The sequence below is a fragment of the Podarcis melisellensis genome (genome assembly GCF_964234715.1).
Source record: "Podarcis melisellensis genome assembly, chromosome: 3".
NCBI lineage: Eukaryota > Metazoa > Chordata > Lepidosauria > Squamata > Lacertidae > Podarcis > Podarcis melisellensis.
In genome coordinates this window covers 79822468-79847603 of record NC_138530.1, presented here as the reverse complement: position 1 = coordinate 79847603, position 25136 = coordinate 79822468, and positions in this window count along the sequence as shown.

Sequence of the window (25136 nt, the reverse complement as noted above, 5' to 3'; positions counted from 1 at the left end):
GTAATGAAAGTGGTATGATTTTGGCATGGTGGTCAGTGAGACAAACTGCAGCAGAATGGAAACAATGCCTTCTTATAGCCGTGCTCTTCAGAAAGCACTAAAGTAGCAGTAGTGGGGGGAGGAAAAGTGCAAATAGGACATGTTTTTATTTGTTTCAGGGGTTTGATGTTAATATCCTGTCTTTCTATGATCAAATCAAACACAGGGCTGCTTAGAATTTTTTTAATTAAAAAAAGCAACAAAACAATAATAAAAAACAAAATAAGCAGCAGTTAATCAAAATTAATCCACATGGGTTGCTTCCAGATGACCAATATCTTGAGCACACATTCTGATTTATATGTGGGGAGGTTAGACAATGCTGCATCAAGCAAATATTACCCCAAACTTTCCAATGCATTTTTCTATCATTTTCTCTATCTCAGAAACCCATTCTTTTAGGAGGGGGAATAGGTTTTTTGCACAAGAGTATCAAACAGTCTAGAAGCACCATTAGTAGTTATCCATAGCCTGCTCATTGCCACTTGTGGTTATCAGCCTTCCTCTGTTTCACATATAATGGGATTACTCAAAGAGAAATAAGAGAAATATCACATTTACTGGGTGAGACGACTGATAAATAGTAAACCCTTAGCTCTTAATGCAAAATCGCACAGAAATCTAATCATTGCACCATAAGAAATAATTATTTAGTACACATTCTAGGAGCGCAAGCCTTCCCGTGCATGTTTGCTCAGATGTCCTATTGAATTTAGTGGAACTTATTCCCAAATTATTATGCCTAGGATTGCATTCATATACTCTGCTCTTGCACTGTGAAAACTCCAGGGTGCAATGGAGATTTGAAGTATGCATGACCCTCTCCAGCAATTTCAGTGGTAGGGGAACTTCACTTGTACAAGAGTGTAGTGCTTATAAAGAGAAGCTCTAATATGGAAACAAAATTTGTCTACACAAGAAAAAAAATCATAGCTCTGCATTCACATTCCCAATTGCATTACAGCTCCTCCAGTTGTACAATTTTGAAATTGGAACACTGCAAAAGTAACCTCCATGTATAAATAATGCAATATTGAAATGGGCTCACCCTTTTTCCAATAGTGCCATTTTACAGGGAAAGAAAAGCTCTGATGATTTAAAAGACTGTGGTGTATAAGCAGCAATTAAATTCATAGCAAAATCAATTGACTCTCATATTAGAATTCATAAACCAATCTTATTAGATAGGTTTGTAAAATACAACCACCCATACCTACGGAGTCATATGTAAAAATAGTAGACAGCCTTTGGCAGTCATGACTGAATCATGACTGAATCATGACCAGAAAAGGGGGCAATTGTTATTGACTTTTAAATACTTGAGGAACTGCAGAAGATATTATAACTGAAATTGTGAAATGAAATCAGACACTATAGATCAAATGGAAGACATAATATTCTTCAGACTTCCTTTATTAAAAGAATGGGAGTTTGTATATTCCACCGAAAGTGCTCTTGTTCTAGAATTTTGAAAAATGCAAAGTGATTCCATTATTATTTTGAGGGGTTTTTGACTTTTGTATCTCTACCATCACATATGTCAAATAGCAAGTTGGCTTGTCAATTTTCAGCTGTGCTTAATGCAGCCTCTCAACTAATCTCCACGTAGGATGTCATTTGAAGACCCATGGCATGATGCAAAAAATGGAAACTCCAATTCAGCCTGTAAGAACTTCCAAGTCCATAGTCCAGGGGTAGAGTATATGCTTCACATGCAGAAGGACTTGGGCAGAATCCTGGGAACTTTCTGGTCAGGCTGGTAAAGGTCCCTGTCAGAAAACCCTGCAGAGCCACTCCCAGTCAGACCACTGGTGGTCCATCAAGTCCAGAATTGTCTACAATGGACTAATGCTCTGACTCTTGTGATAGCTTTCTAGCTACCGAAGAATTTTTGTTTGCCTGGGACGTGATTCAGGGACATGGTTCTAGTAGGGAACATGATTCATAAATCCATCTCTGAAGGCAGATTGAGAATTTTGCCCACTTACCTTAACTAATTTGTGTGTGTGACGGGGGGGGGGGAGCACAAATAATACTGTGCCACAATTCTGACAGTGGGGGGGGAAGTATCTGATTTCTGAAAGCACCACAGGAGTAATTTCTTATACCTGTTCTTGCATATTTGTACTTCTCCACTCTCTAAGTGGTAAAATAAGTTGCTGTTGACTATTTTTTAAAAAATAGCATTTTATGCCTGAAACGTTTGCTAGACCAGACTGCTCCATTGACATTTTTAAAAAGTGTCACAGCACCACCAGTGCTTAAATGTAATGTGCTACAGTGAGGTATTTAGACCAGAGTTTATTGACTTGAAAGAACTCTTAAGTTGAAAATCTTTTTAAAAGCATCTTTGGGTGAGTTCTTTCTGCATAAGAAGTTTTACCTAAAACACCTCAGCCAGCATGGCCAATACAGATAGGTAGCCGTGTTGGTCTGCCATAGTCAAAACAAAAAAAAATCCTTCCAGTAGCACCTAAAGACCAACTAAGTTAGTTCTTGGTATGAGCTTTCGTGTGCATGCACACTTCTTCAGATACACAGGTGCTACTGGAAGGATTTTTTTTGTTTTGAGCATGGCCAATAGTTAGGGATGATGTAGTCCTTCAGTTTTTCTCAATGGCTCAATCCCATATAGGATATAGAGACCTGTGCAACTAGTTCCATATACTCAAAGAAGCTTTTGAATTTTGGTTTCTCAGAGAAAAGTCAAAGGACAAACACTTTTTTATCTGAGGAGACTTACCAAAGCAACTTGTAATATGCATGTACCTGCACTTGCGAGGAATAAATTCCTCTAGCTATGCTCAAATCTTTGAGAATTCTGAAGCAGCTATTTATAACCAGCCCATAAGTGATTTTATATGGGGGGGGGGTAGCCTTTCAGTTTAATGCCAGGTGGTTGCTGCACTGACAGTAAATGCTCAGAACAGGCTCTTCTGACTAAGTACAGAACCAATGACAATCCAAAGTCACTGGAAGGATGTTGTGGCATGCCAGAGCAAATATTTATTGTCAGACATAGATAAGAGCTAGCAAACAGTACATGTAGTTCTTTCTTTGAACAGACCTTGCAATGCTATGTCAGTATTAAGTCTGGATTATTATTGAAAGTCAATACATTAAAATAATGGTTTTATTTTAAAGATGTGTAACACAACTACCAAAAAAACAAACAACCCCAATGTGGTTATCTAACTACTATTTGGAGTCTGTTTCCAACATTGCATTTTGTGGATGTGTACAACTATAAAGTGATATGTGTGACCAAAATTGCTTATTTTAAATACAGTACTTATATCTTGCCTTTCCTTCTGCAGTTCAAGGCAGTTAAATCATAAAGCGAAAACCAATAAAACATATGAAAACAACAACAGAAATAGCAGCCAGGAAATAAAAACAACAACAGGAAAGTACCATAAGAGACAGAAGGATCACATACCAAATACGGGAAGGCCTGTACTGTAACATATATTCACATCCATCTCTATCCTATATCTAAGCAAGCAAGAGGCATTATCAGAGTTCAAGGACACATTTCAGCCATGCAAAAAGGAGAGGTGCAAGGCAGGGCCAATGAGGGGTCTGGCCTGAGGAAAGGGGTGTGTGGCTAGGAATAGGGTGACAACTTGGGAAGAGTCCACACAGAGGCTTGGAAGGCTGCATTCATCCTGAGGCTTCCCCATTCCTGCTTGAAAGGTCAAAGGTCTTCGTAAACAGGAAAGTCTTCATGCAATAGCAGAAGGTTGACCAGGGAGGGGAAATAAACTTCCCCCAGGTAGAAACGGGAAAAGCCCCCAACGCTTTCTGCCTTATTCCAGCTGAACACTGGTTTCAAACCAACAGGAGGAGGCCTCGCTTTCAAGTGTTTCAAAGTTAGCACATGCTTCATCCAGCTACATTGTTTCAGGGACCCAGAATTGGCCAGAGCTCCCTGGAAAGTGTGCATTTGGTGTCAATTAAAGATTTGCTGTGTAATAAATGAAACAGCTCTTGTATACAAGCTGTTACTCAAGACATTCCAAAATACAGTATTATTTGCCCTTGACCTTCGTCATTTTTATCTGGCTCATGTACCTCCTCCGCCTCCACATTCACTGGAAATGGGACCCAAGTGCCAAATTTGGTCCGATCTTAATAAGGCCAAAGTATGCATAATGCATGGCTGACTTTGATATTGTTCTGTTATCAGCATACATAACGTATTCCAAAACTGCAAGAGCAAAATCTCAAAAGAGTCATAGAGTCGATTTAATAGATTGGCATCTTGCTTGTTTTCTTAACCCAATTATTTGCAGGAAATGCCCCCTTCCCTTCAAAATTCTAAGACAAATCGTCAAGTGTCAAAAACCAAAACAGTGATCACCGAGCTTGCAAAATGCTAAATAAATAGAGAAGGAGTTAATCACTTCTCAGGGGGCAAATAAAACAAAATGGGGATGGCTTAAAATGGCACAACTCTTGTTTAACAACTTTCTACAGTTTGAGAAACCCAAGGTCTTAGTTACATTTCTTCAACAACAAAAACAAAACACACACAGATACACACCATGTCCTTTGGTGTTAATGTAATCTGTTACATACAGATTGGTGAGGCAGTTTTGTTTTTCAACAGCCTTCTTGTATTTTATTCATGTCTAAGCCCTGTTCAGGTCACAAATTTCAAGCAGTTGTCATTAAAAAATCCCTTTCTGTGATCCAAGCTTGACTTGAAGCATCTTCAAGTTGTCAGTGTGCCCAGAATCTGTTCTTTTCAAGCCAGAGTGATAAATAATGTACCTAGACAGTGGTAGACTAGTATTTCCTCAGCATGCAGAAGATCTCAGGTTCATGCCCAGGCAAGGCTGGAAGAGAACTGTGTCTGAAATCCTGGAGAGTCACTGCCAATTAGTACAGACAATGCTGAGCTAGATGGACCCAATGGTTTGACTCAGTACACAACAGCTTCTTGTGTAGAGCAAGCCTTATGTTGGCTTTCCACCCCCTCATTTTGATACAGCTTTCATGGCTGCAATTCTATGCCCCTCTGGGACTCGCTCCCATGTAAACGTGTATCAGATTGCACTGCATGCAATTCTAGAACAATTTCCAGAAAAATGTTCTGGTCTCTGGCATGTTTGTAGACCAAGTATCATTTCCAATCACAGTTGCTATAAGTACTGCCAAAGCAGAAGTAGGCAGTATGAGACCTCATTTCCTAGGAATAGTCCTATGTTGACTTATCAAAATTCTTCCCCAAGTATGAATCAGCTTATCTCTCTGCCCTTGGGCAAAGCCAAGGATAGCTTGGCTTCAGATCCCTAAGCAGCTGAAATGTCTGCCAGAGGCAACAAGTGCACATAAGTGGGAATACTGGTGTCACTGGTCTGCTTCCTCGTTTCTTTCCTTCTAAACTTATTTTGAGAAGATAAGCAATGAGTCAAATTCAGGGTGTTATTAATGGCTTATCAAACCCTAACCAACTTAGGGCCTTAGCTTTATAACTGGGCAGATTGATATAAGAAGGATATCAATCCCATATCAATCAGCCCCTGTCTGGTTGTTCCAAAGCCCAAGGATATCTGCATCTAGGGAAATTCCTAAAGAGGAAAGTCCTGTCAAAAACATCCCCAAATGAAACCCAGTCTGGATGAGCATGCTCAGTGGCAACAGACTACTGAGTGTGTTGTTTCGAGGTAGGGCGATGGAAATCCAAGGGAGAGAGAGAATGGAATGGGACATTGTAGAATAGCACCACTACAAGCTGCAAGATTTTGCTGCAGGTCTCACATGTCAAGAAAAACATATAATGAACTTGTATGTACCCATGTGGCCTGGGAAGGAGGAGAGAGACAATGGATCATGAAGGCACACCCAGGAGACCCAGGTGGTGTTACAGCACAATCCTAAACTTGTCTACTCTGAAGTAAGTCCTATTTTATTCAAGGGGGCTCCCTTCCAGGTCAGCAGTGTTAGGATTGTGGCCTTCATCTAATTCGGTCCAGTCTACTCAATACTCCCTTCCAGCTGAAAATGCCAGCAGACCACTTACCTCACCCAGTTTATTTACATAAGTATTAAGTAGTTATTGTAGGGTACATCTGCGCATAGAAAGAAAGAGGCATCATCAAGCCACGAGAAAGCTTTTCATAATGCTTTAATGAAATGCTTCCTCAGTTTAAGTGTTTATCCTGTCTCCTCTTCTTTTAAATTAGATCATTTAAGACAAAAATACCACTTCCAAATACATGGGGGAAAGACAGAAGAACTGAATAAACTGGCACCTAGAGAAAATGGTTTCCCAGCAACAGCAGTCATATGGAGGTACTGACAGCTAGAGAGATGCCATAATCTTACTTCAGAGTCGCTTAATACCTCAAGGTACGTCCAGTGTTATTCTAGTCTATTAATATGACAGCGTTAACATCCATGAAGTTGATGAGATGGCTTCTAATAGCACACCTCCTAGCACCAACTTGCATGAGTCAGCTGGAAATATTGCTCCTGGAGTCGCCTCTTCTACTGATCTGAGGGCTAGCAAAACCTCCACCATTTCACAGACTAAAAACTGGGGCAGTGTTATGTACTGAGCTGAATCCTAGAACAATAGGATCCAGAATGCAGCAGTCTGATTGGTCCGCAGGAGCTACCCAGTCCAGCTCCAGGTGGCAGGAGCAGCCAATCTTGGAATCTTGAAAGACCTACATTGGTTCCTAGTTTCCGAGCACAATTCAAAGTGTTGGTGCTGACCTTTAAAGCCCTAAAAAAAACCCAGCTAGATGGGCGGGGTATAAATAATAATAAAATTTATTATTATTATTATTATTATTGACCGCAGCAGTAAGCCACAACACATCTGGAATTAGGTAGCAGATAATTCTTCCCTCAGAATGTTCTACTTCCAGGGAGGCTTGAGGGCTGCCTTTTCTCTTTTTACCCCATTCAATGACAGAAAATTCATTTCTGCTAAGCTACAGTCAATACCAGCTCCCAGAAAAACACTGCTTGAATGGTATATGTTTGCAAACACATTTTCCATATTCACAACGTCAGGTGTATCACTAAAACAACAACACTATAATGAACATTGACCAGCATGAGTCAATTGCTGTTATTTCCCTTCCTACACTCTCTCATTTTTGGATTGCTATCCAAACATACCTTTTCAACTATTACTTGAGGCAGACACCCTGTCTTCTGGTCTAGCTCATCAAGATGACAAAAGAATGAAGAGCTAAGCTTATATATCATATTATGCAACTGAACTGCGCACCATTTTGAAATGCTTACACAATCAATATTGCCAATTGTCATAACAAGGCTTTTGCTTATCACCCACTATGGTAGCAAGTCCTTTTTACAGCCTTATGTAAACTAGCAACATGCCTGAAAACATTAACTGGAGGCTTAACAAGGAAGTTTATGACTGGCTGTTTCGCTCTAGTTCCTCAGCTTTTGTTGATAAGAAGACATCATCATTCATTCATCTTTGAGGTTTTTTGTTCTTTCTGCTTGGCACTCACTAAAACAACATTCAATCAGACCATGAATATACATGTTCTATATATAGCTCAAAAACTACAGCACTTTACCAGGGATGGGCAAACCAGTTGATTTCAGTTTCTCTCAGTATCTCATTATTCCAATCCCCACACTTCAGCTTACTGATTTTAAAGTCCTCCTGAAAATCCATAAGGATATTAGTGCAAATTTCTCCAAATATACAAACTTTTTATGCAATTTTGCCTAATATAATGCATTTGTGTATGCTATTTCACTAATATATGCACACACACTTGAACTTAGTATATGCATATTTGTACTCATTATTGAATGGAGAACTGCACTGCAAAAACTGGAGAAATGGGTATGTTGATGAATGGCTGTTTTGTTCAGAATTACCTTTCCTACCATTTGGTGGAATCATGAGTTAGATGGGCTCTCTGCCATCTCATATTAATGAGGAAGTAGCTTCAGAAAATTCTGTAGAGAAACGGAATGAACCATATCTAGATTATGACTGGGCAACTACCGTAGCCTGTGTGGTTATGATTACTATCTGGATTGTTTAAGTTTAAGGCTCTTTCACAAAAGTTTATGTGTTCAGCATGTTCTATATAATGGCAGCTACACACAATGAGTAAGATATGCAGGACTACATCAAACAGACATGGAGGGGCGGATTGTGTTATGCACCACACATCAAAGCAAGCAAAAGTTGGATTTTACCATTAAATAGACTTCAACTTTTATATGTGCAAATAAGGCTTTGAATAACCGTATTTCTTAAGGGGAAAAGCTATTGCGTCTCATGAGTCATCCTGAAGTCTTTCGCCTCTAGATATTACCATCTCTCCCTCCTGCTACAATGTTTCCAGTAGCATTACAATGGCATCACATGGGGAAAAGATTTCTGTGCCCATAGGTACATGCTGTAGTGCACCTCAGGAAAGGACATACAATCACTTCTGGGAGCATATTTTAAAAGTCTTGTTTTTACTTAAAAACTTGAAGAAACAGGCAACTCTTGGACCACCTTATAAGTACTCGTTTGGCTGGCTATAAAACACAGTGGATTAAAAAGAATTTTTAAAAGGATTTCCCCTAGAGAAAATCCAACCAAAAATAGCATGAAACTGACCTGGTTTGGTAAACAAATGAAGCTACTGCTAGATGGAGATGCATTGAACCACACATCTCTAGCTGCATACAAGGTTGGGAAAGAACGTATCTTGACATCCTGGAAAGCTTCTGCCAGTTGGCATAATAAAATTACGGTATGTCTGTCCAAAGCTCAATAGTCCCAGTCAGCATAGCCAATCCTTAGGACTGATAGTACAATAACACGTGGGGGGCACCAGGTTGGCCCCCTCTGAATTGGACAGTATGTAGCTCAGCTGAGCTTCATCTGACTCTGGTTAAAGCTGTTTCCTCTGCTCACTTTTCCTTCTGGATAACCCTTGCAATGCAAAAGCCTTCTCACCTGGACAAGTGGAAAAATGAAGGTTCCATTTTCTATTTGGAATACTAGAGTTCACAGGTTATGCTATGTATCCCTGTTTTTATGAGCTGCTGCTAGCTAAGTATTAACAAACAAAACATATTTTGTTAGCTATGCTTTCAGAAGCATCTTTTTTTATTTCAGAAAAAGATTTCACAAACCTTTTTCTGATTTGGCAGGGGTTAGACACATTGGATCACATTTATCCCTGGTCTGTACCTCCAAATAGAATTATGCCAAGAGAGCATTTATCCCTTCCATTCTCTTTCCACTGTACTTATATAAATGTTCTTTTTTTCTAATTGTCACAGGAAAATTGTTCTCAAACAATGGGTGGCATCGTATTAAGCATTTTGTCACATGACAGCAATGAATCGAAGCTGGTTCATAAATTATTTTGTTAGTCATTCTAAATCCTAATCCTAAATTGTCATTTTATTTCATAGCTTCCTACCTGTCCTTTAAAAAAATGCAAATCTTGTTGCAATATTGTGTGTTTTTTTAAGTCTCTCACTTTTGCTTATATGGATTGAAATCCAAAGGGTCCAGTTTGTCCAGTTTTGTATGGCATAATATGACCTTCCCAAACAAATGGAATCTTCAGATAGCTTACTTTGAATAGTTACGCACATTAGGCCTCTGTGTATTGTTGATTGATTTGGACAATTCATATACTGCTTGCATTTTAACAAATATCTAAGCAACTTTAAAACATGATCCAGTAGTGTTGAGGGTTCCATTGGCCTACTTCTCAAAATGGCCTGGTGGGTCCATTGCTCATCTCATGAACCATTTGCAAGGCCATTGTGCCTATCTGATAGGAGTTGAAATCTGAAAAACTGAGAATTTGCACTTGGTTAGAGTTAGGTTTGGTTTAGTCTCATCATCTCCAGGAATACCTACTATCTCACTTTCTTTCTGTGGGTCATGGAAAGAAAGTAGCAATCATTCATTTTTTATTTCGAGGGTGTTTTTATCCCCTAGGCTTTGGCAACTGCAGCGCTTTTAGAAAGATTATTCTCTGCTAAAATATTTTTACTGCATTATTCCCACGAGGTGAAGTTTCTGACAGGTCTGCAGAATTCAGCCTCTACTTCAGGAGAGCAGAACACATATGTGCAGAAGGATTGTTTCCAAAAATGATTTTAAAAATAAAAACGGATTTTTCTGGACTATGAAGTTGTATAAAATATCCTCATCCCAAATAGCCCTAGGCCACACTCACAGCACATGTGTAAAGCACCATGACACCACTTGTCATGGCTTCTCCCTAAGAATTATGGGAGCTGAAATTTGTTAAGGGTGCTGAGAGTTATTAGGAGACCCCCTAGTCCTCTGCCAGAGCTACAATTCTCAGAGTGGTTTAGCAATCAGTCCCTCTTCCCAGTGAACTCTGGCCATTGTAGCTTTGTGAGGGGGATTTTTGATTTACAAAACAGGGCCTCACATCGGAGTCTTGAAGCACAACAGTTGACATTCAGTGTTAGTCTTAACTTGAATTGTCATGACTAACTTAGGTTCATTAATTTCAATGGGTCTCCTGTGAGAAGGGTGTAGTTGACTATAACCCACAAGTTACACCAAAGTAGTGGGCAAGAGAGGTGCTGGCTCCTTCCTTCTCTCCCCGTGCCAACTCCTCCCCAAAGGCTTATCTGATATTGGAGCCAAGCATTTAAAAATAATGGCACGAGAAAGGATCCCAGTAGGAGCACCTTGGTAAGGGAGAAGGTTCAGCACACCCCTCACTCTGCCACCCACCACTTCTTTGAGATCAACCCTCCCACTTCTGTGTGAAGTCAACCCTGCCCTCCTGCTTCACAACAATCCAGGCCTGCCCTCGAACAGGTAGCTCAGTTCTCAGGCAAGTTGTTTTGCTCTCTCCCACCCTGCTGCGCGGAAATTACATGAAGGACCTTGGGAAAGAGATTGCCACCACCTGATGTTCCTTCTGAAGCGGCAAACCAAATCAAAGTGTTAACTCAAAGTGTACAAAAGCTAGCGGTGTTCTGGGAAAGTGTCTTCCCTGCAAACTTCAGAGCCTGCCTCTTTCTAGCTGTGTTCCTGTGATGATTAAGAAAGCCATTCAGGTTGTCGGAGCATCAGCAGCATGCGTCCCATCTGATACCTTTGAAGTCCAGCAGGCGCCATCCTCTGAGAAGAAGCCAATCCTTTTCACAAGATAGTGTGCCGCTTTCTGGAAATGATGCCCATTTGTTTATTGTACATAAACTAAACCATGCACCGCTTTTGAGCAGCAGGAAAGTGTGTGCGTTGGTTCAGAAACTGTGATGCTTTTACACAAACAGGATTCCATGTGCAACACACTACAGCGTAAAGAAGGAACTCCACAACCAGCTACTGGCCTTCACACTCTGCATCTGGAGAAGGTGGGTTGCCAATACCAGGTGCTTCCAGGCAACCTATCCATTTAGCATTCATCATGATTCATTGGCTGGGATTTTAGATGGTGTTGGCTCTTTAAGAAGCATTCGTCCTGATTTGATAGTGGAGAAGTTAGGTGATGCTTACCAGCATGTGCAAGTGACCTGCATACCTCAACCAGTCTGAGCCACAATCCTGCTTTGGCTTTCATCAAAGGAGCAGCACAGACAGCCACATTGTGATTCTGGAGATTTTTAAGACATTCAGGTTGATTAAACTTGAATGTTTTGACCTTTACATGTTTTTCTCCCAGTGTAGTTGCCAGCTCCTTGACTTCCTTTACAGCTGCTGTTGTCGGTGACAATCATGTCACTCAGAGAGGAAGCCTAAAACACAGCCCATGGGATTTTATCCATTCATTTGCCAATCGACAAATCATGGATTTACAATATCAGCTCACCATCTGTCATGGGCTGTTCTTTCAAACACTGTTCTCATTCCCTGGGCTCACATATCGTCCCATTCCAATATTGGCCTTGAAGACTCTGCAAAGGTTTCCTTGCTTGTAGAGTGCAATTGGGGACAGCGGGTGCCAATATTTGCTTGCTAAGACAGAGCTCTCGAGAACTGAGACAAGTATTTTGGCAAAAGTGCAAGGAACACGACAGGCTGTTTCCTAATGTGCACCCCCAGAAAAATCTGCCCAAAGGCTATCCTGAGCTTTCTCAGTTGTATTTGTTTCAGATTTTATTGCAGTTCAGGAGAGTGGCATAGTGTGGGGGGCCAGGAGGGCCATGGCCCCAGGTGCAAAATTCTGAGGGGGTGCAACCCGGCGTCCTCACACAAGTGCCAGCTTCCATGGGGATTCCTGTTCTAGCAAAGGCAATAGAACAACTCAGGCCCACAGTAATCGGGCACAGACAGAGGCAGGCAGGCAAGGGGCGACCCCAGTCTGGCCCAGCCCTCCTCTCCACAAGCATAGAGGGGATTCTCCCACCAAGGGCTGAATTGGCCGGTTGGGCTCTCCCCTGCGTGGACAGGTAGTGCAGCATAGAGCAGCGCTGCTTGACTTGGGCAGCGGGGGCACTCCAGCGGCATTTGTGACATCTCACAAAACTGCCTTGATATGATCAATTATGGAAGCAGAATCCACTCTGTGCAGAAACCATTATCGAGAATGGATTTAGGAAAAGTGAGGCAAGATGCCACACAGGAAGCGAATGTGTAGGTAAGTTTACTCAAAAGTCAGAAGCATATCCGGCGCCGTGGTGCAAAGCTCCCTCCGGCGGCATGCCCCCCCCCCCAATTTCCCAGAGTTGTCAATTTTTTTTAGGAAGGACGACGCTGCCAGCGGGGCTGGAGGAGGCGGGTAGTGGCTGGAGGGCAGCTCCACCGGCAGGGAAGAGGCAGATGCTGGACGCAGTGCCTCCCGGCTCAGCTGGCCGCTTCGTGCCGCAGTGGCCATGGCAGACAGAGGCTCTGGGCGTGGTGCTGCTTTGGTGCAGTATGGCAGAGGTGGGTGAGGGTGGCAAGCTGATGCCAGGAGGCGCCAGGTCCAGCCTCCGCCTCTTCCCTGGTGCCCCGTGCCACTAGCCTCTATGGGTAAGACGGTCCTAGTATCACCTTTCTTAAAGATTACAGGGACTATGATGATCAATCTTAAACTTCAAATCATATCATTGCATCATCCACAATTCAGTGGCAAACTAAGAAAGGAATGGCATAAGGCCTGCTGCAGAGACAGCAAAATCGTGGCATTCCTCCATACGTTATGCCTGCAAAGAAGCCTTTTCCCCCCCCAATGGCTCGTCATTTTTATTTCACGTTCAGATAAAATTAATAGCTCATCAATATTCACATTCTTTAGTCCCTTCCTAAATGTGCACAGCTAGTAATTAACTTGGGCTTTATAGCTTTGCTCACATGTCAGACCTATTGTTCAAGGAGATTAACAGAATCACAATTAGACCTGCAAGTAGTCGGCAAGTTCCTTGTTCCACCAGAGCAGCCGCGCACCATCCTTGGCACGTAGCTCACATGGGAAAACCACCATGCGGTAACCCCCAAACTTTGACACAATGATAGCAATCCATTTTCTCAATTACAGCTGCCGCCACCCCACCTCATTCTTGACTGATGGTCAACCTTCTACAACTGCACGATAGCTCACTTTATGTTGCCTGCAAGTCCCCATTGCCCCGTCAGAGCTCAAAAGCAGGCTGGCACTAGGGATGGATGACTGTCAATTTTCATTTCTCCCAGTTTCTCTTTTTTATTATTCTTAAATTCGGTTCTCCACATTTCTGGAGCAATTTGGATTTATTCTCATGAAAATTTGCGTACATTTTTGTGTGAATTTTTCCTAAGAAACACATTTTGCATTTTCCCCTAATATAATGCATCTTTGTGTTATTTTTCACTAACGCATAGTTCAGCTTAACATATATGTGGGTGTTTTTTTAACATTACTTGGTTAGAGAACTGCATTGCAAAATTCAGAAAAATGAAATTTTGACAGATGGCTGTGTTGTGGTTCACTTCTTGTTTGGGGGCAATGGTGATGCATCCTGCCTTATCCTGTCCCTTTGAGTTGTACCATGGACTATATAATGCAAATTATAGAAAACCTTCAGCTCCATCAGGCCTCTTCTCTCTCAACTGTGGGCAGCCATTCCTTCAGACTGCCTCAGTGGGAGAGATAGGAAGCAAGGCTCATTGCATCAGTTTTTCTGGATGCCCAGCTCCATCAGGCACCCCCTGCCCCTGAATTGTGCCTCTTGATAAACCAAGGTATGGTTTTCACCACACATTGCTAAGCATGTTTCTTGTGCTTCCCAGCATGTGCTGAAAGTCAAATCCTACATTTCTTGGGTCAAGAGTGAGCATACATAATGGGATCATCATGGACTGGGAGCTATGACATGCAAACTTTTCCTTTGGCCACCATTTGCCCAGCAGTCATGTAAACAGTTCCTAAAACATCACCTTCACTCCTTGGCAGGGAAAATGGTTCCTAAACCAGGTAACATCTTTTTGCTAAAATAACATGGGCCATTGAGTTTCATCAAATGTGGGAAGCTCTCATTTTCTATCCCAATGGATTCATCCAGCCCTCCTGAGTCCTGGGAGAGCTGTCAATTAGCTACTTGAGTTTATGTGCACTTTTCATATAAATCTAAACAACGAAAAGGTACATTCACAGGAAGTGCACTTACAAATACTTCTGCTAATAAATGTATAACCCATTTGCTACTTGTGATAGCAAGAACAGTAGTACAATGAGTGCAGGATTTGGGGGCAGGCATCTTGGGCCCTCTTAGTAAAATGACCAGGAGGCTCCCCAATTGCAGCAGAAATGGCTTGCATGTTTTGAAGAAAGCAAAGCACATTACCATCTAAATAGGGGGCACTCCTCTAATACAATTAAGACCAGAATTTAAAATGACTCAAGTATACCGCTGGCAACAAGGGCTGGTACTACAATGGGACTCCTAAACAAACAAACAGCAGGGCTGTCTTCTATTAAAGCCAAATGGTTCAAAGTGTGCAGATTATGAAGGAAAGTAGGATTATGCAGACAGAGTTTCAGAAGAATCAAACTGTTCTGTTTGGTTACTTGTAGCTGGGGGATTACACAGAGCAATAGATGGGTTGATGAAGCTGGGAAGGTTAGTTGAACTAAGCACACATTTGAGAGCCTGCTCAACCAACTAGATGTAATGGTGGCAGTTCTGTGCGATTAAAACTGGAAACAGTGGGCATAGTCTAAACCTTCCTGCTCACCAAATTCTAGCTCTTCCCATCCCCTCTTTTGAAATATTTTTATTCAGGGTCAATCAGTGCTGGGAAGAGATGGGGGTGAAGGATAAGCTGTGGGGCAGGTGCATTATTAGGTCCTGGTCCAGGGACCGAACCCCAAGTCTTTTCTTACAATCGTCAAATCTCATGCCCCAGTGCTTCCTGGTCAGACTGAAGATGCCTACCTGCGTGTGCATGGCAATGTGGACACTCCACTTCTCTACGCTGGAAATTATCAAGGGAAAGCAGGATAGGTGGCCCTCATTGCGGAAGAAATAGTGCTTGGGTGGCTCAGAATTTTTAAAGTATATTTGCATAGAGGGGAGCTTTGTCTTTAAAAGTAGGCCTAAATTTGCACCACTGAGTATCAAGTAGCATATGCATATTGTATGCAAATTTGTGTCATGGTGCTGTGCCTGAAATCTTTTAAGGATCTAGCATTCGGGTTCGGACACTGTACCCACCTCACCTTTTCGTCCTTTTTCTACTGCTGAAAGCAGACCCACACTGTACACCCTGCTTTCTCTGCAACTGAACTGTTTATGGGAAAGGAGCTCCTTTACTAATGATTCACTTCAAAGACAGTACAGAGAGGATTACCACTCCGAGGCATTACAGTTTACTTCCAAAGCTTGCTTTCAGTTGAATTATTTAGAGCCTGGCCAGTAGAGATTTTTTTTAGCAAACATAAATCGCTGGTATCTGGCAGGGAAAACATTTGGCTAGCAAATACTATGGTAAGTGGCCATGCTTCCTGCAGTTTGTTTCAAAACATTCCTAATTAAGCATTCCTCAAAACAGGAGGTCTGGCTAATGAAGGGACCCTGGACAAACTGCACAGGCAGAAAGAGTGCCAGCCTTTTAGTCAGTCCTAAAGCTTTATTTGTCATCAATTCATAGTCTTCTGCATATTATAACCACAGGCATTGTTTTAGCTAAACCCTTTGAGCATGTTAGGTGCCATATCTGAAGGTTTGCGGTGCTAATAAACTGAATGATTAGTTGGGACACACGTTGTCTGCCTTGCCAAACCTAAAAAAAGCTCAACAACAACTTTCAGGGTGTCCTGGATTTTACTTTTTGAAATATGGCAAGCCCAGATGGACAGATCCATCCATTTCTGTTCTGTGCCGATTTTTTCATGGGTTCATTCTGCTCCATTTTGTTACCACATAAATTTGTGCTTTAAAAAATAATCTGTGAAAATGTGGATGGAATTCAGCTAATGAGTCCCATCAACAGAAACGCTGTGCAAGGATTTCTGTTTGTACAATGAGAGGAGCCCTAGGCACCCCATGAATTGCCTTTGGTGGAGTTGCTAGTGTTGGAATTCTTGCCCGTCTCAGAGGTATGTGCCTATCTGTTCAGGCACCGGCTGAATTCCTTAGACCTCCCTCCGGCGACTCCCGGCAGGATAAAACATACTCGAGGTCCGTTCCGGCGATTTTCCTCAGGCTGTGAGGAAAACACACCAACTGCTTCTCCTCCTTCTCCTCCTCCCTGCATATCCCCAGGGAGGGGAATCAGACACATACAGAAACGTATCTACATGTCTTTATTTGTGTCTTTAGCAGTCATACAGTAAAGATGTCTGCTCTCTTCAACAGACAGAGAGAAACTCCACCCATGTACATCCTGTACAGGTCATATGACCAACCCACTGAGCTAACATCCGGTGCTCAGTACAGAATGGACTGCCCCTTTGTTCCCATGGCAACAGTCACAAACTTCCTGTTTGGCTTTCCAGCCACAAGCAGCAGTCTTGGCTGCTATAGCCTTTGCTTGCTGCCGCATTGCTGCTTTAGAATAACAGCTAGAAGCCCCAGAAAAATGCACAGGGGAGATGGGGGAGTCATTCCTCCTGGCAAACTAAAATGCCCTGATTAATTTGTTCAAATTGGGACTGCCAAAATTCATGCAGATGTTGGAGAAATATAAGGGTTCAGTACCCTGTGGGTTCAGCCTGGATGACTAATAGAACCCAGACACCAACTGTCAGTCAAACAGGATGCTTATTTAGGTATTGCAAGGCCAGTGTGACATAACCTCAATCAGCAACTAGCAAGGGGTGGTACACCAAATATGAAAATGGCACAGGCATTTTTACACTTATAAGCAAAGGAAAGCAAAGGGGCAGTTATGTCCATATATGGCAATATTCCCTTCTACCAGCTTCTACTGGTTTAGTCACAAGGCATGGCAGCTTTCTTCTGTTTCCCTCCCTCCTTCTTCCGCAGCAGTTATAACAATAGCTCCTGCGTAGGCGTAGTTCCGTCCTCTCATGGTTCTATTGCAAACACAACCTTCACATTCCAACCTTTGCTCGCTTCACCCTTCTCACACACACATTTCAAAGTGACCCCACAGGGTGCAGTCCTACAAATCAGAAATACTAAACACTTTCCAAGCGGTTCAGGAAAGAGTGTGTCTACTCTAGGCCCGATCAAAGATTGGACAATTCCCAGTGCAATTATGAGGAAGCAATGGACTTACAAGTTGCCGGCGTGGCTGCTCAGTATGATCTCAGTTCTGTGATGAAGGACTGGAGTGCTTTTTGGAGCCCTTTTTGAATGACAACAGTGCAGCTAGGTAATGTTATATTCTGGACTTAATATTCTTACAGGGGCTCCCTTTAGGAGCCCCAGTGTTGTAACAGACATGCCACTGGTTCCCCCTCTTTAGATACAGTGGTACCTCAGGTTTCAGACACTTCAGGTTACAGACTCCGCTAACCCAGAAATAGTACCTCAGGTTAAGAAATTTGCTTCAGGATGAGAACAGAAATTGCATGGCAGCGGGAGGCCCCATTAAGCTAAAGTGGTACTTCAGGTTAAGAACAGTTTCAGGTTAAGAATGGACCTCCAGAACGAATTAAGTTCTTAACCTCAGGTATTACTGTAGTTATAATATGTGTTAGGTAACTTACTTCAGGGTGTGGTAGCCAGCGCTGCTGCATTGGGGCCCCCACCTGCTCATTCTTCTGAGAGGAACCCTGGATGAACACTCAAGTCCTTCCTTAACAGATGTCACTGGACAGTGTTCAGTGCAGGGAATGAAGATTAAACTGTTCTGTGCTCTTCTTTATATGCACTCAAATATAGCCAAAAATATCAGTAAGGAAACAAGCCTAAGTATAACTGAGAATAATCAAAAGGAGGAGGGGTAACCTATGAAGGCAAAACCAAAATAGTTTGCACTACCCGTCTTTTCCCCTTAAGCCTCTTCTCTCAGCTCATCTCCTACTGGATTCCATCAAACGTGAACATCTTTTATTTGCTTTCCCAACCGCTGACCCATCCTTCTGATCCTCTCTGTTATCTTTCAACGCTTCTCTTCCTGTACCCTCCACACCTACAAGCGTTGGTGCTTCTGCTGACCTTTAGCAAACTCGTACGAAAAGGAGATTGTTATTCTTTCTTGCATGCTGCCTTCTGTTCTCCTATGAAAGAACTCTGAGACGTCAATCCATTCCTTCTCATAGCACCCTTTGCTGTGATGCCTACAGGATATTCCCCTTTGCCCTACAGGTCCAGGCAGCAGGTGATCTAATCACAATCACTATTGACTTTTTCTGTCAGACAAGGAAGCTCTGAAGCAGAATGCAATGAATGCAACCAATCAAATTTCCCTTGCCTCTCTCTCACCACCCACTTCTCACGAGTCCTCTTTGTATTTAGTGTAACTCAGAGTATAATTAGATGCAGATTCCAAGCAGAGCATTGAAAAAAATATCGCATGTGACATTTTCATGAGAATTTACAAAACCTGGGCCAAAGAAAACTGAATAAGGTAAATGAATGGGACATTCTGGGACAAATACCAATGGTGAGGGATTTTAAGGCTGCGTGATATCAAGCCACCTTTGACTAGGAGCCTGTGGAGCAATTGAATTGCCTCAGCTTCCTTTCTTATATGGAGGCAGCAGACTAACTGGTGTGATGCAACTAACGAGCAATTTTTAAAAAAAAATGTAAGTAGCAACTGCAAGGGGCAGAGAGAGGCATCAACACTACAGAAAGGATATTAAGATCCTGCCCCACCCCCAGCTGCTAGTTACATCAAGAGAAGCATCTAATGGCAACTTCCTTTTATATGATAATCCAAATGTGTGTGTCTGCACATGTGTGCACATTGACTGTGTTTCATTTCACTTACAGTTTTGGAAAGAGAAAAATTAGGTAGATTTGCTTTTACATGTAAACCAAATTTAATTCCACTGCCCCACTCCCCACCTGTTTTCACTCTAATCCATTGTTTGGCATAATATTATGTGCAAACTCTGCCAAAATAAACATGAATAAACTGAAGAGTCATAAAGATATAACAGGTCTGTTTCGTGTGACGTAATGCAGATCTGAAGGGTCTAAAGGTATTTCAAAAAGCACCGCATCGGCTCACTTTCAAAATGCCTGGCTACGTCATAATATGGAAGTGAAACAATTTACCAGAGAAAAATGTCTGATGTGATGGCAGTAAACCAATACAAGATGCACTGCAGAAAATAGCATTTCATTCATCCATGGCCCTTGCATAGGAAATCATTCCTCAAATACTATGAAGGAGGGAAGTGCATAAGCAGATTGCCCAATAATGGAATATCATTTTCAAATGTAACTTGAAAAAGCTACATTTCCCACTTGGCTGTGTTTAGGTGGGAGCATGACACAAACACATTGAAAGCGACAAGAACTTCAGCATTTGGGACTGAATAGGTAGATGAAAACCCACTTATATTTAAGAATAAAAAAAAGATATACTCAATATTCTGTCCTTTACTCGGAATATTCTTCTGAGGGAAAATCCAATCTCCCTGACAACAGAATGCAGCCTTTTGTATTGCGAACTGTTGCCATTGTTCGCTGGAAACTCCTGGCTTGTTGTCAATGGGGAAATATAATTGCTGAGTAAAGCTAGCAAGCCATGTTATTACTGGAGATAATTAACTTTAGCTCCCCCCCCCCCCAATATATGCCTATAATCTACGAAAAAGAAAAGCTCTCCACTTGATAGCCTTTGAGATATTTTCTCAGAAAGCACTACAGTTAATAAAGTGCTCATTTTCATTACCTTGGACTCCTTCAGCTTTCCTCCTCTAGCAAATACATTTTCCTTCTAGGCGGCTGTTAAAATATTGCAGTGTGGGAGGCTCTTTTCCATGGCAACTGCACTTTTAACATGCTGTTTAGTCTATAACAGCAGAAAGTCCTGAAGCACCTTAAAGCACCTTGTATGTTGCACCATTCTTCCAGTGGCATGAGCCAACTTCTACAAACTTGGTCCTCTCCAGATGTTTTGGACTACAACTCCCATTAGTCTAGAGGGAGTTTTAGTCCAAATGTCTGGAAGACACTTGGTTGAGAAGTCTGGTGTAACCTTTTGTGGACCAGAGTCTTAAGAAGCTAAGAAGAGCCCTTCTGAATCAGACCAAAGCCCCACTTCACAAAACAACTGGATTAAATCAAGAAATACTTTAAAAACTGATCTATGGGTATATATCCTGAACCCCTGGCCTACCTGGCAGCATCAGAATGACAAGTCCAAAGTTCAAGGGCCAATTCACACAAGGTCAGGAAATGAGGTTCAGGGTCAATCCAATGAGCTAAGTCGTAAGTCCAGAAGTCACAATACAGTCCAGAATCAAAGCCCAGTCCTGTAGAGGTCCAGGAGCATTCAAACCAAGGTTCAGCAACATGGGCAGTTGAGCAGACACAGCACCTCAGCTCTGCTTCCCTTTTGTACTTTGCCTGCTGTTTGCAGCATCTGGGCTTGATGAGGCAGGTGACCCTCACCTGTTCTGAGCCTAATCCAGCTGAGAAATCGCACACTTCCTGCCAGAGCTAGTCAGCCCCACCTGACCAGCTAGGGAGCTGGGCTGTAGGCCCCTGCCTGCCTCAGCCTCCTAGAGCGCCCTGCCTGCTGCTCCCCATGCCTCAGAGCCCACTGCGTTCATGGAGGCAGGGGCTCATCTGGCTCTGGTGATGGGTCCTGCTGCTCTGGTTCCTGTGCAGTGACCCGCAAGCTCTCCTTCCTCAAACCCAGCTTGCCCCAGTGTGTCCCAGTTCCAGCTACACCCCTCACTGGTATCATCTTCCACCAGATGGGCGGGGTATAAATTATTATTATTATTATTATTATTATTATTATTATTATTATTATTATTCCTCCTACTCCCAGTTGTCCTGCCAGTATATCTTACTCATCAATAGTGATGTCACAGGCACTAGGGAACAGATGCCTGTGACAGCCATCTTTTGCATCAGTGCTGGTCATAGTAATTTGTTGGCATCTGGAGAGACAATGGAGTGCGCTTCTGGGGGTGAAGTCAAACTGCTGCCTTTGCAGTTCCAAAGTGACCTCCTCAGGGCGCAACCCTGGGCAGTGTGTATGGAGGTCCTGGGCTGCCCAGATGACAAGACCCCCATCTCGGCCTCGCTGATGTTGTTCGAAGGAAAGGAAAGCAATGTTTTGGCACCAGCTTGGCTGAAGAAGTTGCCGGAAGGAGGCATACAAGATGCCAGCCATACTAATAGAATCATAGAGTTGGAAGGGACCACTAGGAGGCAGCTTTGGCTCTTCCCAAGTGTTTAAAGTGCTATATAAGCTGGCAACAATATGTTGGCCACCAAAGGTCCTGGTGGGGCAGGCTGAATGAGTATGCATGCCACAAGTAATTATGGTTGCATAGAAGGGACAGGAAACCTGTGGTGCTCCATAGGTTGTGGAACTCCAGCCCCCATCAGTTGCAGCCAATGTGGTCAATGGTTAGGGATGATATTGGGGGCCACAGATTCTCTACTTACAATAAAGTAAGGCCTATAACATTCTCAAATGCTATGTTCTGAACACAGCCTTGGACACCTGTACATTGCTGGAGTGTACAGAAGAGTCTTTGTTGAGATGTATAACAGAAGGGGAAATGATATGGGGAACATAGATATTGCATTATCAGGACCAGCAATCTTATGGTTAAAGAACTGGATTTTAAAAATTGTAAATGGTATATTTAAAAAGACTAATGGGAATGGGAAAAGGTCTAATTCTGTATCCTGGATATGTTTTACATACTACATAACATTACAGCCTGCATGGAATCTCTTTATATGCATCCCACCTGCATTTTCTGTTCTGTAAATATTGTTTATGTGATTGAGTAATAGTGAACTGAATAGGATGATTAAAATTCAAGCTAATTTACCATAAGTATGCCTAATCTCCTGGAAATTTGTAGGCTACATCTCTCCCCTTTTTTTTGAATTGGAGGCTTTCAGATTGCTTATTATACCTGCCTAGCAGATGCAAAACATATGCCTGATTGCTCTCCAAAGGGGATAATTGTCTTACTGCAATAAAACTAAAAATAGCTTTTAACAAGAGATGTTTCTGGCATTTTATCAGATTTACCCGGAATGATACAAACGAATACTAAGGGTATTTGAGTGAAATGTGATAGACGTGATTTAAGAGCATGTAGGAAACATAAGTCGCCCCTTAATCAGTATTGCACTTGCTAATTTTCAAAGGATACCGATGATGACAACGGTATGTCATCATCAATGTGATGCTGGTCAACAAGAGTCAACTCAGAAATGTCATCTTTGCTACACAAGGTTTCAGGTGAAAAGAGGATGAAAAGAGGATGATCAAAACTATCAGGTATCTTCTGAATTTTCTCTCTCTTCTATTTCCTTCTGTCTTTAGGTTTATGGCAAAAATGTACGAGACCCACTGTTCTTCATCTGGTAGTTTGGCTTGCAGCTTGCTGCTTGCAATATTACTCAAAAAACTTAATAAAAATATATTGCACAGAAAACTCTATTTGGATAGCCATATCCACACAGCCCAGTAGTTTATAGCACAAGTACTAACCTGCTTCAGTGGTTTTATGTAGAGCAAGTATCATTCTAGAAATGTGTGGAAAAATAAAGCTAACCCCCCCCCAAAAAATGAACCCTACGGCTTGTCCACACTGGAGTTTAATTTGGATTTGGAGCCGCTTGTGCCTCTAGTTTATTTATTTATTTATTTTTGCAGTTCCCAAACATTCACCAAGCAAGGTAGAAGATGCCAATTGACTAAAAACAATGCCCCCCCCCCAATCAGCCACCCATAGAAGTCACCGGTGGACATGCAACAATGGAAAAACCACTAACATGGCATTACAGAAACCATCCTACACCCCTGATCACACTCATTGCAGAAATACACTATCAGGAAGATGGTGTACAATCGCTCACCCAGCATACGTCTCTGCACCACGGTGTTAGGAAGGCGCTTGCAAGCCATTGGACTCTGCTTGACAAGGGCTTGAGTCCTAGGGCAACCCTGGCAGGAGTCACATCCACACCATCTGTTTAATGCACATTTAAAGCAAATGGCTTCCCCCAAAGAATCCTGGGAGCTGTAGTCTACCCCTCACAGAGCTACCATTCCCAGCACTCCTAACAAACTACAATTCCCATGAATTCTTTAGGGGAAGTCACGTGTTTCCGGTGTGCCTTAAATGTACAGTGCAGATCAGCTCAAAGTTACCAAAAGGCTCTTTTCCTAGAGGAAAGGCCAGGGCCAGAAAGGCCAGCAGCTTACAAAAAAGATAAGACAATAAAATCAAGAGAAACTTCCAACTTTAAAACATACAAAAGTTAAACTATTAAAATAGATTAAATTTACCTCAACTTTCTAAGCATCTGGGTAGGTTCATCTAAACAATCATTGTTTTTAGTAGCCACCGAAAAGAGGAAATCCCAATAGTCGGTCAACATCACCCCCAGCGGCCGGGGCCTGCATGTGGAGTGTGTTGGTGACAGCAGGTAAAGGTAAAGGATCCCTGGACGGTTAAGTCCAGTCAAAGGCAACTATGGGGTTGTGGCACTCACCTCGCTTTCAGGCCGAGGGAGCCAGCATTTGTCCGCAAACAGCTTTCCAGGTCATGTGGCCGGCATGACTAAACCGCTTCTGGTGCAACGGAACACTGTGACAGAAACCAGAGTGCACAGAAACACCGTTTACCTTCCTGCCGCAGTGGTACCTATTTATCTGCTTGCACTGGTGTGCTTTGGAACTGCTAGGTTGGCAGGAGCTGGCACACAGCAACAGGAGCTCATCCCGTTGCGTGGATTTGAACCACCAACCTTCCAATCAGCAATCCCAAGAGGCTCAGCTCAGTAGTTTAGACCACAGCGCCACCCCCATCCCGCCAGTGACAGCAACCACATCGCAGCAAGAAAGGAACAAGTCACATACTTCAGAGATGTGAACTCAAGGAAAAGCCAGTAACAACTTCTTTTTAGGTAGAAAAGAGAGCAGTGGTATATATAAAGGCATTCCCTGGCTGGAAAGGGAGTGTGATGGCGCTATCTAGAAAAGCACTATCCCATGGGGATTTTAGCTAACCTCACAGCACTTGCCTAAAAACATGCATAATAAGCCTGTAGTGTGGTCATCTCTTATCATGGGATTGCAGCCGACTTGCATCATTGGCAGATAGGATCTGCCTATTAGCCTCTTGCTGGGTGCTCCTGTCACTGTATCAGCACCAGCTAAAGAACCACACTGCCTTAACATCTTAAGAAATGGGGAAGCTGAGCACAAGCAGACATCCTTGCTGTCACTCCCATCCACAAGATAAATCATTTCATGACAACTGGCTTGCGTGCGGCAAGGGCCTGTTGAAATCTGCAGAAGACGTTTTCTCTTCCTAGAACATATACATTTGGATTTTTCATTTTCTTAGGGAGGGACAAGGACTCTAATCAATATTGCCCTGCTTCTAAAAATAGGATTTATATATATTTGAAAATGTTGGAGATGCATTAATTCTGGTACATCGAGTTCTCTGTGCTAAGGTACAAGGAACATGCTGGTTTCTCTAGCTTATGTTGTCAGTATGAGGTATAGCAATGGATGGCTATAAGGCTATTTAAACCTATTATGCACTTGCAGC